This window comes from Acomys russatus, chromosome X (genome assembly GCF_903995435.1).
Source record: "Acomys russatus chromosome X, mAcoRus1.1, whole genome shotgun sequence".
NCBI lineage: Eukaryota > Metazoa > Chordata > Mammalia > Rodentia > Muridae > Acomys > Acomys russatus.
In genome coordinates this window covers 16,509,154-16,524,687 of record NC_067169.1, presented here as the reverse complement: position 1 = coordinate 16,524,687, position 15,534 = coordinate 16,509,154, and the positions used below count along the sequence as shown (strand labels likewise).

At 41.8% G+C, this 15,534-nt stretch overlaps 1 pseudogene; it reads right to left on the bottom strand.

The window, feature by feature from the left end:
- Positions 1–2,244: 2,244 nt before the first annotated feature.
- LOC127184733 (glutathione S-transferase P-like) lies at positions 2,245–2,981 on the bottom strand (annotated as a pseudogene).
- Between the last annotated feature and the right edge of the window lie 12,553 nt (positions 2,982–15,534).

Sequence of the window (15,534 nt, the reverse complement as noted above, 5' to 3'; positions counted from 1 at the left end):
GCCCTGTTTCCCTGAGCAGCCTGTGAACAGTGTTAACGAGCCTGTGTGTGTGTTTGAAAATGCCTCTTCTCAAAGACAAGTTGGTTGATAAATACTACAGGTTGCTGAATTCCCATGGCATTCTGAAAATTCCATGAGGCTCCACAGCACAGATAGTGCTAAGATGTGGAAAGCTCATTATATTAAATGTAACTAAAAGTGCTAAGGGTATTTGTAGATACTTAGACACACACATAACCTACACAAAAATGTCTCTGACTCAGTTAACTTAGATGTGAAAGACTGGAGGACTTTCTAGTGTCTTTTTGAAAAGCTTTATTGGTAAGAAAGGGAAAAAAATGGTATGTTTTAATGTATACCTAAGACTAAGAAGCATCTAACATAATATATACAGTTAGGAGGAATTCAGTGACTTTCTCAAGGCTTGTCAGTAGTTTAGGGTATTAAAGTGAGAAACCTAAACTCAGGATGTAAGAGAAGCTCACAGGTTCTTCAATGGTAAACCATTCATGGCTGAGTGACCATGGCTTCATGGAAGGCTAGGAATTTTTTTTCTTCTTCTTTCTTAAAAAAATATTTTTAATTAATTTATTCATATTACATCTCAATTGTAAGGCTAGGAATCTTATATAAAGGATTATTACTGAGTATCTTTTGCATACGTTGAATGGCAGCAGACACTTCATATACATGAACATAACTAATTCTTTAAAAATATTCCTTTAGAATGGGCATTAAAAGCAAGCTTTTTAAAAGTTATTTAAGTAAACCAAAGTTCAAAGAAGTAGCTAGAATAGCACCTGGATATATTAATTACAGTAATTTGACTTAGGATAAAAATGCTTGGTTTCCATGATCATACCCCAGACTGTCAGCTAGAGTCAGCCAGGGCCTCAATAGGTAGATAGGCTAGACCCTGCCCTTTATCCACTACCAGAGTACAAGGGCACTGAGTTGAGAGAAGGTAGAGGCCACAGTGGCCTTGGTACATAGAAGAAGGTTACACACAACCTCTGTGCCTACCAGGAAACCCAACAGGCTTGGAATAACAGAGTTCTAGTAAGATACCTAAAATATAAATTAAAACATTAATCAGCGCTTGCCTTTCCCTAAATCCCTACCTTCCTCCAGACCACCTTTTGAATTAACCTAGCTTTCTCGGGTTACAAAAGGGCTCTTACAGTATGTTTAGAATGGCTGGAGAAATAAACAGAAGTCTAATTCCCCTCAGTCCCAGTATGTGAAGGAAGAATCAACAGATAGAAGTTAAAGAAGGCTACTTTAAGGCAGCTGTTGTGACACATGCCTATAATCCCAGCACTTGAGTGATTCAGAAAATTCAAGGTCATGTTTAGCTAATCAATTACCTCAAGGCCAGCCTGAGATACATGAGATTCTGCCAGGAAAAGAGAGGAGGGTAAGGGAGGCATGGAAGGAGGGAGGGAGAGAGCCACTCTAAGCCAAAAAGAAGGACTAACCTTGCAGCAAGTGCATGTGTGGCTCTGTGAGGTGGGTTACTTCAGAATGAGCTAAGCTCTTTTCTTTGGATGTGCTTAAGCAGAAGTCTACAACTACTTTGATATTTGCATGCATAGTTTGCATTGAATGACCTCCAAGGGCCTAAAAGAATCTAAGAATTCTTTACATATGACACCAAGGGTGAGATGATCATTACGTGACTGGATTCTTTGCCTTTTCTAACTTGTCATTAAGCAAGTAACGCCTTTGTTTAGTGTGTGTATCCTATCCATCAAGACTGACTGCAATGGTGGTGAGCCTTAATATTTCTTCAGTTGAAAATAGAGTTCTAGGGGCTGGAGAGATGGCTCAGAGGTTAAGAGCACTGACTGCACTTCCAGAGGTCCTGAGTTCAATTCCCAGCAACCACATGGTGGCTCACAGCCATCTATAATGTGATCTGATGTCCTCTTCTGGCCTGCAGGCATACATGCAGACAAAGCACTGTATAATAAATAAATAAATATATTTTTTTAAAAAAAAAATATAATTCTAGGCCAGCTCTGGTAGACTACTCAGTGCCAAAAAGAGGACTTGGGGTGCAAGATTCTCCAAGCCAAATGAAGATGCATGGTACTACTTACAGAACACTGGAAAGAAAGAAGAGTGGAAGCCATCAGGAGGCAGGACAGTCTGTCCAAGTATTCTTGAGGTAGTGTCTGCTGCTGCTTGCTGAGGCTCATCTGTGAATAGAGCTTTGAAAGTACACAGACGTCATATGAAAGGTCAGAACACTGTCTTCTTAATGTGTCTTCTAATGAAAGACTGTGAGTTTGGTTTTGTTTCTGTCTGACAAACTTTATTAGACCTGGAAAAAGGGGAACAAACAGCTCCCGTCTCTTCCCTCCATTCCTGTTTGCCATTGTCATTGATGGGACAGTTCACATGGTTGGGAGAGGACAGAAAGGCCTTGATCTTGGGCCTGGCACAGAGACAGGCCACATAGGCAGAAAGCAGGGGAAAGCTGTCCAGCCAGCCAGGGGCCAGGACCTGGTAGATCAGCATCAGGTCCAGCAAGTTGTAACCAGCAAAAGAGATCTGGTCACATATGATGGAGGCTTTGTCTCCTTGGTTCTGGGATAGCAATATCTCAAAAGGCTTCAGGTGTCCAGGCAGGGCCTTCACATGGTCATCCTTACTTCCTGATATTTGGTGTAGATGAGAGTGATGTATCTGTAGCGAAGGTCCTCCCCATCATTCACCATATCCACCAGGGCAACCTCCCTCTGATCTTTCCCATAAAGGCCAAAGGAGTGGCCCAGATGCCTCAAGACGGCATTAGATTGGTACAGGGTGAGGTCCTCCATCCATCCATCCATACATACAGTCTTGAGCAAGCCTTGCATCCAGATATCTTTGGTTACTACCTCCTCCTTCCAGCTCTGGCCCTGGTCAGCCAGAAGCATGCACGTGGCCTCAGAGCACCCTTGACCTGGGAAGTAAACAATGGTGTATGGTGGCATGGTGTGGACTCAGTGCGGCTATATGAGGAGGGATCTTTGATGTGCACACCAGCCAAGACTATGGTTTTAATGAGGAATCTTTTCTCAGCATAAAGCCTTGTCCTCAGCCAACTCTTTTATTCCTATGAGAAAAATCCTTAATGCATTTTCTCAAGTAACACATATATTAAAAAGAAACACACACCACTCCTATGATTCAGCAACTCACTTTAGGGTTCCATAGCTGAAAACTCTTCATGGTAGTTTTCCTCATAATAGACTGTACCTGTCGCCAACTCATAATATGCGTCAATAGCAGAATGGCAAGGAAACAGTGGTGTATTTATTCAATGAAACACCATACAGCAATGAAAAAAATAGTGACTACCACTGTGTGAAGCAATGCTGATGTAGCTCATTCGCATGAGATTGAGTGAGGGAGATTAGACAAAGACAGATACTGCCCAATCCCATGTTTGTGAACTCCCCAAAGAGCAAATATAATCTATAGTGAAGGAAGTATAAACAATAGTTTTAGGGAGGAGAGTATGAACTGATATTGGACATGAAAGACATTTTTGTGATTTCTATAAATGTTCTGTGTCCCAGTTTATTGGTATATAAGAAGAAACACTTAAAGGATGCTGTTTTTCAAATTTTGCTAATATATAAAGCATACCTCACTTTAAAAAAAGAGACAATGGTTTCTTTCCCCTAGAAACTGGGTTTTGCTCTGGATTCTTTCAGCATTCCATGTTGAGTGAAATATCCTAGCCTGCTGCTTTGGTGAACTTGTTCTAAAACAACAACATTATTGTACTGATACTAATATAACCACTAATTATGAAAGATACTTGATATGCCATATGATTATATCAATTTCAAAATGCCTTAAATTAATTTTTGACTTTCATATCTGCATTCTGCTTCCAGCTCCACCAATTATTATATGTACATGATGCTTTTGTCTTTGGTGATTCGATGTTCTTATTAATAAAATGAAGGGCTATTTATCAAATCATTGAACAAATGTTTATGGAATGCCTACTGTGTGTAAGGCACCATATTTAGGTGGGCCAGGGGAGCTGATCAATCACTCTCTTATAGAACTGAGAGATTTGACTGAGCTAAGGCATGTGAAATTCCATAAAACAAAGGGCTGGAGGAAGATGGAAATTTGTTATGAAGACATGATGATTCTAGTCAATGCCACATTCAGCACAACAAGGTAATGGTTTGCCCCAGGAAATCTGTTACTTTGCTAAAATATTCTTCTCAGTCTTCTGTGTATATAAATATTTGCCTTTAATTGGAAAATCGACTTTGTACTGAAATGTTCAATTTCAAAAGTCCTTTTAGATGATAATGTGTTATGAATTGAGAAATATTTAACATATATTGAGTTGGCTATAATACAGTTGTTCAATATTTGGAACTCAGATGTGTTCTGTGCTTAGTTTAGTTACATTTCCTTGTACCAAAAACTCTGCAAAATGAGTAAACAAGTCACAAATTATATTATTTTTATGGATTTTAAAACATGTCAATAAGTAATACAATTGTTTCTGTATATATGTAAGCATTCATGATAATGGTAATAAAAACATCACGGCATGCCTGCCTATATGCTGTGTCGGATTATAGGAGAGTGTGTCTTACATTGGGTATCCCTGTAGGTGTGCCTAAGACTAGCATTTTAGTTCTCAGTGTTTATAGACCAGTGTCTTTCAGTGCAAAGGAAGCAAGAATGTACTGTTGACACCACTACTGCAGGCAAAAGAGATCAGCTTTATTGAAAACACTGAGAAGTAATTATTGTAAGTGCCTTTATACATGCAATTATATACATGCAATTGTCCTGTTGTATCTGAAGTTCCATGGAGTCAACCAAATTTGGACAGAAAACACCATGGGGAAAGGAAAGTGCCAGAACCTTAAAATAAGCAAACAAACAAAAAACTGTGAAACTTGTGTGATGGATACAATGTCAAATCTATGTAGGTTTTTTAATCAATATATTTTATTACAAACTTATTAACTAAGCCTAAGTCCCTTATAACCCAACTAACTGAAACAATAGGAAAAGAAGATTAAAGAATAACAAAATCAGGGGCTGGAGAGATGGCTCAGAGGTTAAGAGCACTAACTGCTCTTCCAAAGGTCCTGAGTTCAATTCCCAGCAACCACATGATGGCTCACAACCATCTGTAAATCTTAAAAAATAAAAATAAAAAAGAATAACAAAACTGTAAGGATGTCAGTTCCGAGGAATGATTCTCTTGGTGTTGTTAGTAGGATTTTTTTTAACCTGGCGTAACCAGAACCCAGAACCTCAGCAGGAGCCCGGAGCCCCGAAGACTTTTCTCAAGTGGGTTTTTTCTAGGAGTGTCTCAAAGTGGAGCGATGAACAGTCAAAACTATCCCAAGTCTCCAAAGGCACCGCCTCCAGTTTTGAGCTCATTTATATATCTCCTCCCAGTGTCTGTTCACGGATCTTTTTAGCTGGCAACAATCAAGCTCCTACAGGAGGTGGTTGGTCTTCTAGTGGATTAACCTCACCTGCTATCACAAGATCAGTGATCACACACTTGGGATCATAACAAAAACAGTTTTATCTCTCCTTCAGATCTATGTAAATGAAGGGATAGATAGGGGTACCCTTTTTGTAGCTCCTGCCTCTTCAGAGCTCCTCAGGCTTTCTCCAACACTCACGTGAACATTCTTGGCCTTCTGTCTTGTTCATGCACTGTGTGCACTTAGGCACATGCTGTTTGCATATCCACAGAATGTAGAGCGACGTTTTTGTGACTCTTTCCTAAACAATGCAGTAGAACGAGTTACACAGCATTCCCATGGAGACATGGTTTAAGGTACACAAGAGCATGCTGCATAATCTTCCGTGTCAACTTGACAGGATTTCGGATCATAAGAGACATATTTCTGGGCAGGTTCCAGAGGGTATTTCCTGGGAGGAGTAACTGAGGGGATATGGTGCTGCCCAGAATGGGCAGTTCCGTCCCATGGAGGCTGAGACATGAAGAACTCTGAGGGGAAACTAAAGCTGTTTTTGGTCTGCCCAGTTTGGCTCCCTGGTGCATGCATTACTCTGTTGCTACTGTTGCTGTTACTTGCTTTAGCTAACATTGCAACCCAGCTTCTTTGGCCCTCTGGTGTGGAATGAAGTCCAGTGACTTGCCAGGATGTCTCCAGGCCTTTAGCACTAGATTGGAACTGCTGAGTAACTCAGATGAGTCAATTGGTCAGGGACTATGTCCCCTGTCTCTCCAATGTACAGAAAGCTATCATGTAGCTAAATGTATTAAGTTGTCTTTGGGGTGTTTATTTATTCTGTTTGTTATTGTCCTCTAGAGCAGGGACTCTCAACCTCTAGGTCACAACCCACTGGGGTTTAATGACCCTTTCCCAGGGGTCACCTAAGAACATCAGAAAATGCAAATATGTACATTATGATTCATAACCCTGGCAAAATTAGTTATGAAGTAACAATGAAAATAATTTTATGGCTGGGGGTCACCACAACATGAGCAAGTGTATTAAAGTGTGGCAGCAGTAGGGAGGTGGAGAACCGCTGCTGTAGAGACTCTTGATTGGCAGACTGCATGCAAATACTGTACAAGCTCATTTCATTAATTTTTTTTCTGTGTGTACATAGTTGTTGGGGTATGCACATGTGTGGAAGTCAGAAGCTAACAATGGGAATCCTCCTCAATGGCTCCCTATCGTACTTTAGGAGACAAGACCTCTTACTGAGTCTGGAGCTTGCTATGGCAGCTAGATGGCTGGCCATTGAGCCCTTGAGTATGCCTCTCCCCACTCCCCTTACGAAGTCCTGGAGTTACAGAGCATACAACTTTTATGTGCACTATGGGTCTGAACTCAGGGCCTCATGCTAACTCATATGCACTGTGAACACTGAGCCACCTCCTCTAGTCTGTAAAACTTGTGAGAGGTGAATATTGGTTAATTTGGGTAGGTGGTGGGATTGGGTTTCTCCTACAATCAACGGTGGCTGACTGTATACTGGCTCTGTCTCCCCTGGCTCATGTTTCTGTTGGAGGTGTTCATCTGCCCTCCCAATTCCTTAGCCTTTGAGGGCTAAATGTACTTTCCAGGGTTTTATGGGAAGTCTTTTGAGAAGCTCTACTTGGGCCCTTGAGGTGGGAAACTGAATATGGGAGCGTGTGACTTGGGAAAAGAGGGGAAGGCACAGAAGGGGGCATCTCTGCAGCGAGGTTCCCTTCTCCCTTTTGTTCCTGAAGAAAGTGTGTGAAGAAAGGACCTTAAAGTGTGATTGCACAACAAAGCTGGATAGCAGGTGTGAGACTGTTGGTAAGATTAGTCTTGATACTTTTCTGTATTCTTGAACTATTTCAAATTTAAAAAAAAATTAGGTTGCATCAGCATTAATTTGTTTCGGGGGAGCTCTGATTGAATAATTATGCAGAGCAGCTATGTGTCAAATAGTAATAAAATTTGCCACTAGTTCTTAAATTAAGTTAATGTACCTAAGTATAATTTCGATGGAATTTGACTAACAAAATATTGAGTTTTATCTAAAACGTCATGGTTTAATTTTTATTCTAGTTGAGAGATCTCACTTGATAAACTTTTGATTATGTTTCCAGTTGTCTCATCCGAGCACTTTGTAAACAGGGGTGTGATTTATCCATTTTCTGCTTGGGAAAACTGTTACTCCAAGGAATTTAGTAATTCAGTTGTGATCACTCAGCAGTGGAAAGTCAAGAAAACAATACACCCTTCTGCCCTCTTCTTTTATATCGGCAATCCCCTCACCCTCCAAATGATCTACAATGCAATCTGGAATACACTTGCACGTGAGTTGGTCAGCACATGGGGTATGGGGTGTGAGCAAGGTGTAGGGATTATAATATTGACTCGCTAGCATTTTATAATCTAATAAATATGGGAATAAACACACCAGCCATTGCAGTCTATGTGGCTTTCCCAAATGTGAGGCAATAGGCACAGTAGACTCTGCCCACAGAGTATCAGCCACAGCAGCTACCACACAGTTGTTTCCCAAGCATCCGTTGTGTGCAGGGACTACTGCCAGCACTGCTCATTTCCCGACTCTGCCAAGGTTGTCAAATCCCTTTTAACCTTTCCTTAGATGTACAGGCACTGCATTTTGTCCCCTAAGGGACAAAGGGCAATTTGTTTGTAACAGGGGATGTTTTGAAGAGCAGGCAGAACCAGATCCAACAACCACAAGACCCAGTTCAGCTGAACCTTGAGGATCACCCCTCCTTTGTAGGAGTTTTTGAAATTTTGTGGCACCACACAAGTCAAACATTTCAAGCGGCTGAACTTGCAACTTGGACTCAGAACCGTACTTTCTGGAGGGAACTTGATCGGTTGTTGTAATGGTCAATGGGTAAATACAGCAGAATAACAACTGTGCACCTCTGGGCCTTTGACACTTATGACTGATGGAAAAAGCCATTTGTATCCCCCTGATTTACATGTAAAAAGCCCAGTGCAAAATTACAGCTGAAAGGTTTGTTTCTCTTTCTGCCTCTTGTAGCTGAATGACATTTTAATGGAGGCATTCTTATAGCACAAAGGCAAGTGGCTTGGCCTCCTCTATATATTTTCCAGACCCATCACTGAGTTCCAAGAATGATTAAATATCCCTTCCATCCTGGGGTCCTGAGAACTGCCCCCTAATTCCCAGGCTGCTCTTACACAGTTAGCACTCCCAACACATTCTGTTTGGCCTCGAGTTGTCATAGCAAGCAGTCTTTGAATAAAGGAGCTCAACATTTCAATGGGGGAAAATGAAACCAGGAGGACCTCCAGCATTAGCTCCCCCTGTGGCTTTGGTGAGACTCAGAGAAAAACTTGGATGTTCTGGATCATGTACCAGTGCTTAGGTTTTTCTTTTACTTTTCATCACAGGCCAATTTCTCCCTCCATGACTTCCCAACAATGGTCAATGTTGCATACCAATGTCTAAATGCCAGTCTCCTTCCTGGAAAATTGCATCTGGGACAGTGTTCACAAATCATTTCTCCTCCCTCTTTTTACCTACACACCCCTAAATGTTGAATTACCTAATCAATGGAACCTCAAGTCTTTCGGATTACAACTTTAGAACATCTCTTGCTGGATTTCTAGTCTGTTCTTAGGGTCTCATTTCAGTTGTAATACAGAAGTCTGTGATGTTTCTCCTGTTTCCAGACTCCTGTCTTACTCAAACAAACAATTCTACTCAAACAAACACATTCCTCACATTGCACAGTTATCTCCCTAAGAAATACATCTGACCTTGTCACTACCAGGAGCCTTAAGATAAAGTTCTTAATGTGTCCTTGATCTTAAGGACCTCAGCTTCTAAGATATCTGTAACATACCTCCCCACATCCTGGGTGGCTTGTTTTGTTTGCAAGTACCGTGCTTCAGATAAAATACACTGTATGCTGCTTGTTAAATCAACAACTTGGGCCTCAGGGACTCTTCCTCCCTTTGTTTATGATTTTGTTATTATTTCTACCTACCACCTACCTACAGGCACACACACACACACACACACACACACACATACACACACACACCCATAAACCCACAACACACATAGTCCACACCCCCACATATACAGAGATACCCACACAGACACAGACACACAGACATACACACACAGAGAGACCACACACACACACACACACACACACACTGACTCTGCTCTTCCTTAGAAGGCTCCAGTGAGCCCGGTTCCCTTCCTTTCCCTGGCACCACCACAGAGCAACTTTAGTGTTCCACAGTTGGAACATGGTTTAGGCTGAGTTTCCCAGTAGCAGAGACCAGAGTGAGCATTTCTAGGAAACAGATTGACTAAGAAGTATCTCCAGGGTAAGTATTGTGGGAGGAGGAAGCATTAGTAAGCCATGTCCCCCCAGAAGGAGGGTGACTTTGGAGCTGTCTCTGGGGCAGCTTTAGAGACAGTAAAGTAAAAAAAAAAAAAATATTAGAACACACAGGGGGAAAGGAGCTGGAGGGTTTAGACTTATTTCTATTTGTACTTTATACACATGGTAAACACGATTGCTAGGCCTTTTCTTTCTTTCTTTCTTTCTTTCTTTCTTTCTTTCTTTCTTTCTTTCTTTCTTTCTTTGTTTTTTCTGGTGGTGTAAGCGAAACAGACTTTATCCAGCAGCCTTCTTACTACGGAATATGGGTGGATACTGTCTCTTACAACCCCTGCCATTATGGCCTGGATACTGTCTAGAGTCCTCTGCTCTGCATGGCGTTGGGCTTGTGACTGGAGAGCATGTGTGTAGATGAGAACCACTAAACACAGAGCAGGTGCTCAAAGATACTTGGTCCACGCACGAATGGAGGAATGTGACTATATGATCAACTGAAGAGGTGACTTGACACTATGTATCTTCTAGCAGTGGCCTTAAAAACAGGCGCCTTCTATAGTCATTGCCAACAGATAGGCACAATTGTCCTACACTTGAAAATATATAGTCCTTCTTGTGAGAGAAACTGCTGTACGGTTCAACTGAGAAAAGAACCCCAGGGACCTGAAAGGAGTAAAACGTATTTATACTCCACTTCAAGCACATGGTTTACGGAAGTCTGGCCTTCCCAGCTCAAGAGTCTGGAGGCAGCAGGCAGCAAGAGCATGAGGCTCTGCAATACAGAAGCAACAGGTAGCTCTGGATACTCTCTCATCTGAGAGCAGGGAGGGACCATGCTCCTTCAGGCCCAGGAGGTATTGCTGGAGATAAATCTGTCGTCCTTGCTGTTGTGCTTGACACTGAAGATGAGAGGAGTTCATTTCATTGCGCAAAGCCTCACCTGACTGGCTGACCTGAATGATAAATGGCAGAGCCAGGTTGTCATCCAGGACTGGAAGCTCTTGCCTGTTTTGACCTTTCTTCATTACTTACAGCAGTACATGTTTCAATCCTTCTTCCTGGTATTCCAAAGACCTGCCCATTCTCTAAACACTTTCTTAAAGAAGAACTTTCCTAGGAGCCAAGTGTGGTGGCTTAGTTGGCCTTCCCAATAAGAGAAAGTAGAGGCAGGAGGATCAAAACTTCCAGGATATTTTCCACTGCTTAGAAAGTTCGTGGCCTAACAAGCAAACAAACAAGCCAACAGCCCTTCTAACAAAACCGAGGAGTAATCCACACAAACTGAAATGGGACATTTTGAAGCATACAGTTCAAAGGATTTTGTCAAGTTTACGCAGTCACATGTGGTATGTATAACCACTGCAACTGACAAGTACAGTATTCCTGGCCCCACACTTATTAATTTTTTTTTTTTACCTTGTGTCCATTTGCAGGTGACCCAGCACTTCCCTTCAGTTCCAGGCACCCACTGATCTGTTTTCTGTCACTGCAGATTCATTTTGTTTGCTTTCAAATATGATATGATATAAATGGAATCTTACACTGTACTCGTTCCTGTTGTCTGGTTTCTTTCACTTGGCATAATTATTTTGAAACTCATCCAGGGTCTTGCATGCCTGCCTAGTGTGTGTGTTCCCTTTTTTGTTGAATAGTGTTTCACTGTATTAGTGCATAAAAATGTGTTCATGTATTCTCTTATTGGTAGACATCTGGGTTGTTGCTAATCTTTGGATACTATGAGTAAAACTTCTGTTCACATATTTCATTTTAAATAAAACATTTTATCAAGGGCTTCCTGAACTCATATATTTCCATTTCTTTTGGGTAAATGTCAAGAAGTGGCATGACTGAGCCATATCTAACTTGTTGAAGAGCTACAAACTGGTCTCTAAAGAAGCTGCACTATTTTCTAGACTTGCCAGTCATGTAGGGAATCTATTTGCTATACACTCTTGCCAAACCTTGATATTGTTAAATATTACTCCTTTTTCATCCTTTCCTCTTCTCCTTGAAATGCTAGAGAATCAACTCTGGGCTCATACATACTTGGCACGTGCTCTATCACTAAGACGTATTCTCAGCTAAGGCCTTTCCATTTTATTTATTTATTTATTTATTTTTTTGTAGGCATGCAAAGCCCATACTCTGGGATTACTTTGCATATTGACCAAGAATAGCAGACATTTTTTTTCATGTACTGGTTGGTTTCTCTGCAGATGTGTCTACTAAAGTATTTTGCCCATTTTTATTAGGCATGCTTGCATTATTGTTGAGTTGTATGGGATGCATATTCTGGATACAGGTCCTTCGTCAAATATATGTATCATAAATACTTCCTCTTTGTGGATTTTTTTTATCTGTCATTTGAAGAGGTTAAGTTTCACATTTTGATGCAAAGCAATTTATCTTAAAAACGTGATCTATGATTCATATTGTCATTGCCATGCAGGAATATTTTGGGTGAGGATCAATTCACATTATGTCATGCTGGCTTTGCACTCACCATTTAGCCTAGGCTGGCCCCAAGTGCTCTGTCTTCCTGCCTCAGCCTTCCAAGTACTGCAATTTTATGTAGACATCACCATGCTCAGCTCACCTAGAAATTTTTGCCTACTCCAGTGTCATAGAGATGCCCTCTCTCTTTTGTCTTACTCTTTCTTACTATTTAAGACTTTATATCTGAGTCTATGATTTTCTTTTCTGTGTAATAGTCCTGGATATCATGGAACTCTTTTTGAACACCAGGCTGGCTTCCTGGAACTCTCTGTGTAGACCAGGCTGGCCTTAAATTACCAGAGATCTGCCTGGCTCTGCCTCTTGAGTGCTGGGATTAAAGATATGTACTGCCACTGGATGCTTATGACTATGATGGTTTGGATTTTTGTTTCTTTTGCTTTTTGAGACAGGGTTTCTCTGTGTAGCCTTGGCTGACCTGGAATTGATCTATAGACCAGGCTGGCCTCGAACTCACAGAGATCTGTCTGCCTCCCGATTGCTGAGATTAAAGGCATGGTCTACCATATCCAACTCTATAGTGTATTTTTTTTTAAAGCACCCCAAGCTTTCCAAAACTCAGGGAACACTTTCATGCTGATGGCTGAGATAGCTTGATTCCATAGATGTGTGTGTGTGTGTGTGTGTGTGTGTGTGTGTGTGTACACGCGCGTGCGCACGCGCTAGAGTAGGAGGACCCTTGCCATATGAACTATCTCTTTTAAGGTCTTCTGTGCTTCTCGGGCCAACCTCCATTAGCTCAAAGCCCAGAGCCTAGGGAAATGTATAACTGCAGAATGACATTTAGTGAAATGCTCTCAGAAACTCAAGCTACCAGGCCTAAGGAGATGACTCAGTGGGTAAAAATTCTTGGCATGCAAGCCTGATAACATATGTTTGGATATCAGGAATCCTCATGTGTCCATAATCTAAGTATTCCTGTGTTGAGACAGGAGGCAGAGACAGGAGAATCTTGCAGAAGCTGGTGGGCCAGCAGAGCGTCAGAAAAGCAAGAGAGATTCTGCCTCAAAAACAAGATGGAAGCTGAGAACTGTCATCCAGGTTGTCCTCTGACCTCTGTCTGCATGCGTGCTGTGGTATGTGGGCAGCCTTACACATCAACACCCACACATGCAAATCCCATCTGTGCATACACACAAATAAATAAAGAAAAATAGAAGCCTAGGGATCAGTGGCCATGGGATGACTTTTGACCTTTCTGACTATCATAGTCTGAAGTAATTCCCTCAGGGCTGAGCATGGTGCTTGTAAGACCCAGCTCCCCAAAGGCCAGGGCGGAACAAGTTGAAGTTTGAGACCATCTTGAGCTGTGCGGAAAGATAAACCTTTCCAAAAGATAGATGACAACAAAAATAAGTAGGGAATAAAATCAATAAAACCTCCTCTGTGCGACTGTGCCTAGGAGTAAAGAGAGGGCATACACAAGAAAACCCTTAGCAAAGTCATACCCACAGGAGGCTGGAGGTAAGCAGGAACTTTCCTTCCTCTCACTGTTGCCGCAACAAGATTATATTTTGCATTATTTGAATTCCAAGGAGAAGGAGAGCCTGGCCTTTATTTTTACAAAGAAGTGTGGATGCCACATGTTGTTGGCCCTCTGTAAATTCTTTTGAATCTTTACTTCTAAACTAGAGCCCATGGTCTGTTTGACAGGTCCCTGTTCTGGTACGATGAGACATGGAGAGCTATGCTGATGAAGGTCAGAGGTGGCCACTAGTCATCTGTGTGACACAACATCTTTGGCAGGCTTGTGCTGAGGGATTTAAAAATGAGTCTGTGCAGGGTGTGGTGGCGCACGCCTTTAATCCCAGCACTCAGGAGGAAGAGGCAAGCAGATCTCTGTGAGTTCAAGGCTGGCCTGGTTTACAGAGCGAGTCCAGGACAGCCAAGGCTACACAGAGAAACCCTGTCTCAAAAAAAGTGAGACTATGTGGGAACTTTCTATTTCTTCTCAGGAGCAGGGACAGATGAGAACTATGGGAAGGCTAGACTCTTTACTGTCACGTCATCTCCTCTCCCAAAGTCAGAAACTGTGCCACTAAGTAAGTTCAGTGGAAGCAATAGAAGTGAATATGGATGTGTTTTGAAGCATGTCATTCTGAGCTTTGGGGCCGGCTTCCCTTTCAAATTTTAGCCATGTGACTGGGTATATTTTTCCCCAAAAATTGTTGTCTGGAAAGTAATTATTTAACAGCAGGAATGTTGATAGGGTACAGTACAGAAGTCCCTTTTCAGCTCATGGTACCTTCTACAGTTTACCTTTTCTCTACCCTCCAATGGTAATGTTAATATCTCATGAATTTGCTGTGAGGGTTAAACTGGTTACTACAAATGTGTTTTGAAGAGGACCAAGTGCATAGTAATGAACACAGTAAGTGCTACCTATTACTGTGTTTTTCTGATTGAAATTGCTTTTTCCTGTCTTTGAGTAGTGTGCACACACTGGGTAGTACCCGAGTGTTTGGGAGGGCCTTATCTGCACTTAACATTTTTCCTTTGACCAACCTTGGAAGTCCTTAGGTAGCAGATTAGTAATTAACAGCCAAGATTTCTGCTAAACTCTATTGAATGTACTGAAAGTCTCTCAGTTTCAATGGCATTTGATGGTTTCTGGCCCTACTCCTACACCCATCCTCCAAGAGGCAGGCAGTCTTCAAGAGGTTCAGGAAGTGTTGATTTACTTTATGAAAGGCACCTTTCCAACATGAATATTCCATTCCTGGGGTTCTCCATTCTCCGTGCCAGGCCTCGGAGCAGCTCATCCATTCAAGCTAGTCCTTTCCTTCACCCTCCAAGATGGTGTGAGGAGAAGGTGCAAATGAAGAAGTGGTGACAGGAGAAACAAAGAGGCTTCCTTAGGAGCACTAAAGGGGATATTTCCAGGGCTACTACTTCCAACAATTACATTGGAGCAAGCCTGTGCCCTAATATGAAGTCAAAAGAGACTGCCATCTTGTCTGAAGATGCTCCAAGCTAACAAAAGGCCTGTGACATGTATTATAACTTGTGGGATATAAGAAGATAATTCATCTTTTTCTCTAATCTTCTCCAACACACTTTCTCAGAAAGCACTCACTCCTGGATGGAACTTTAGGCAGGCGCCGTGGGCTCTCATCCCCCTCTAGTCTCAAGTGTAATCTAATTTCAGTAAATAA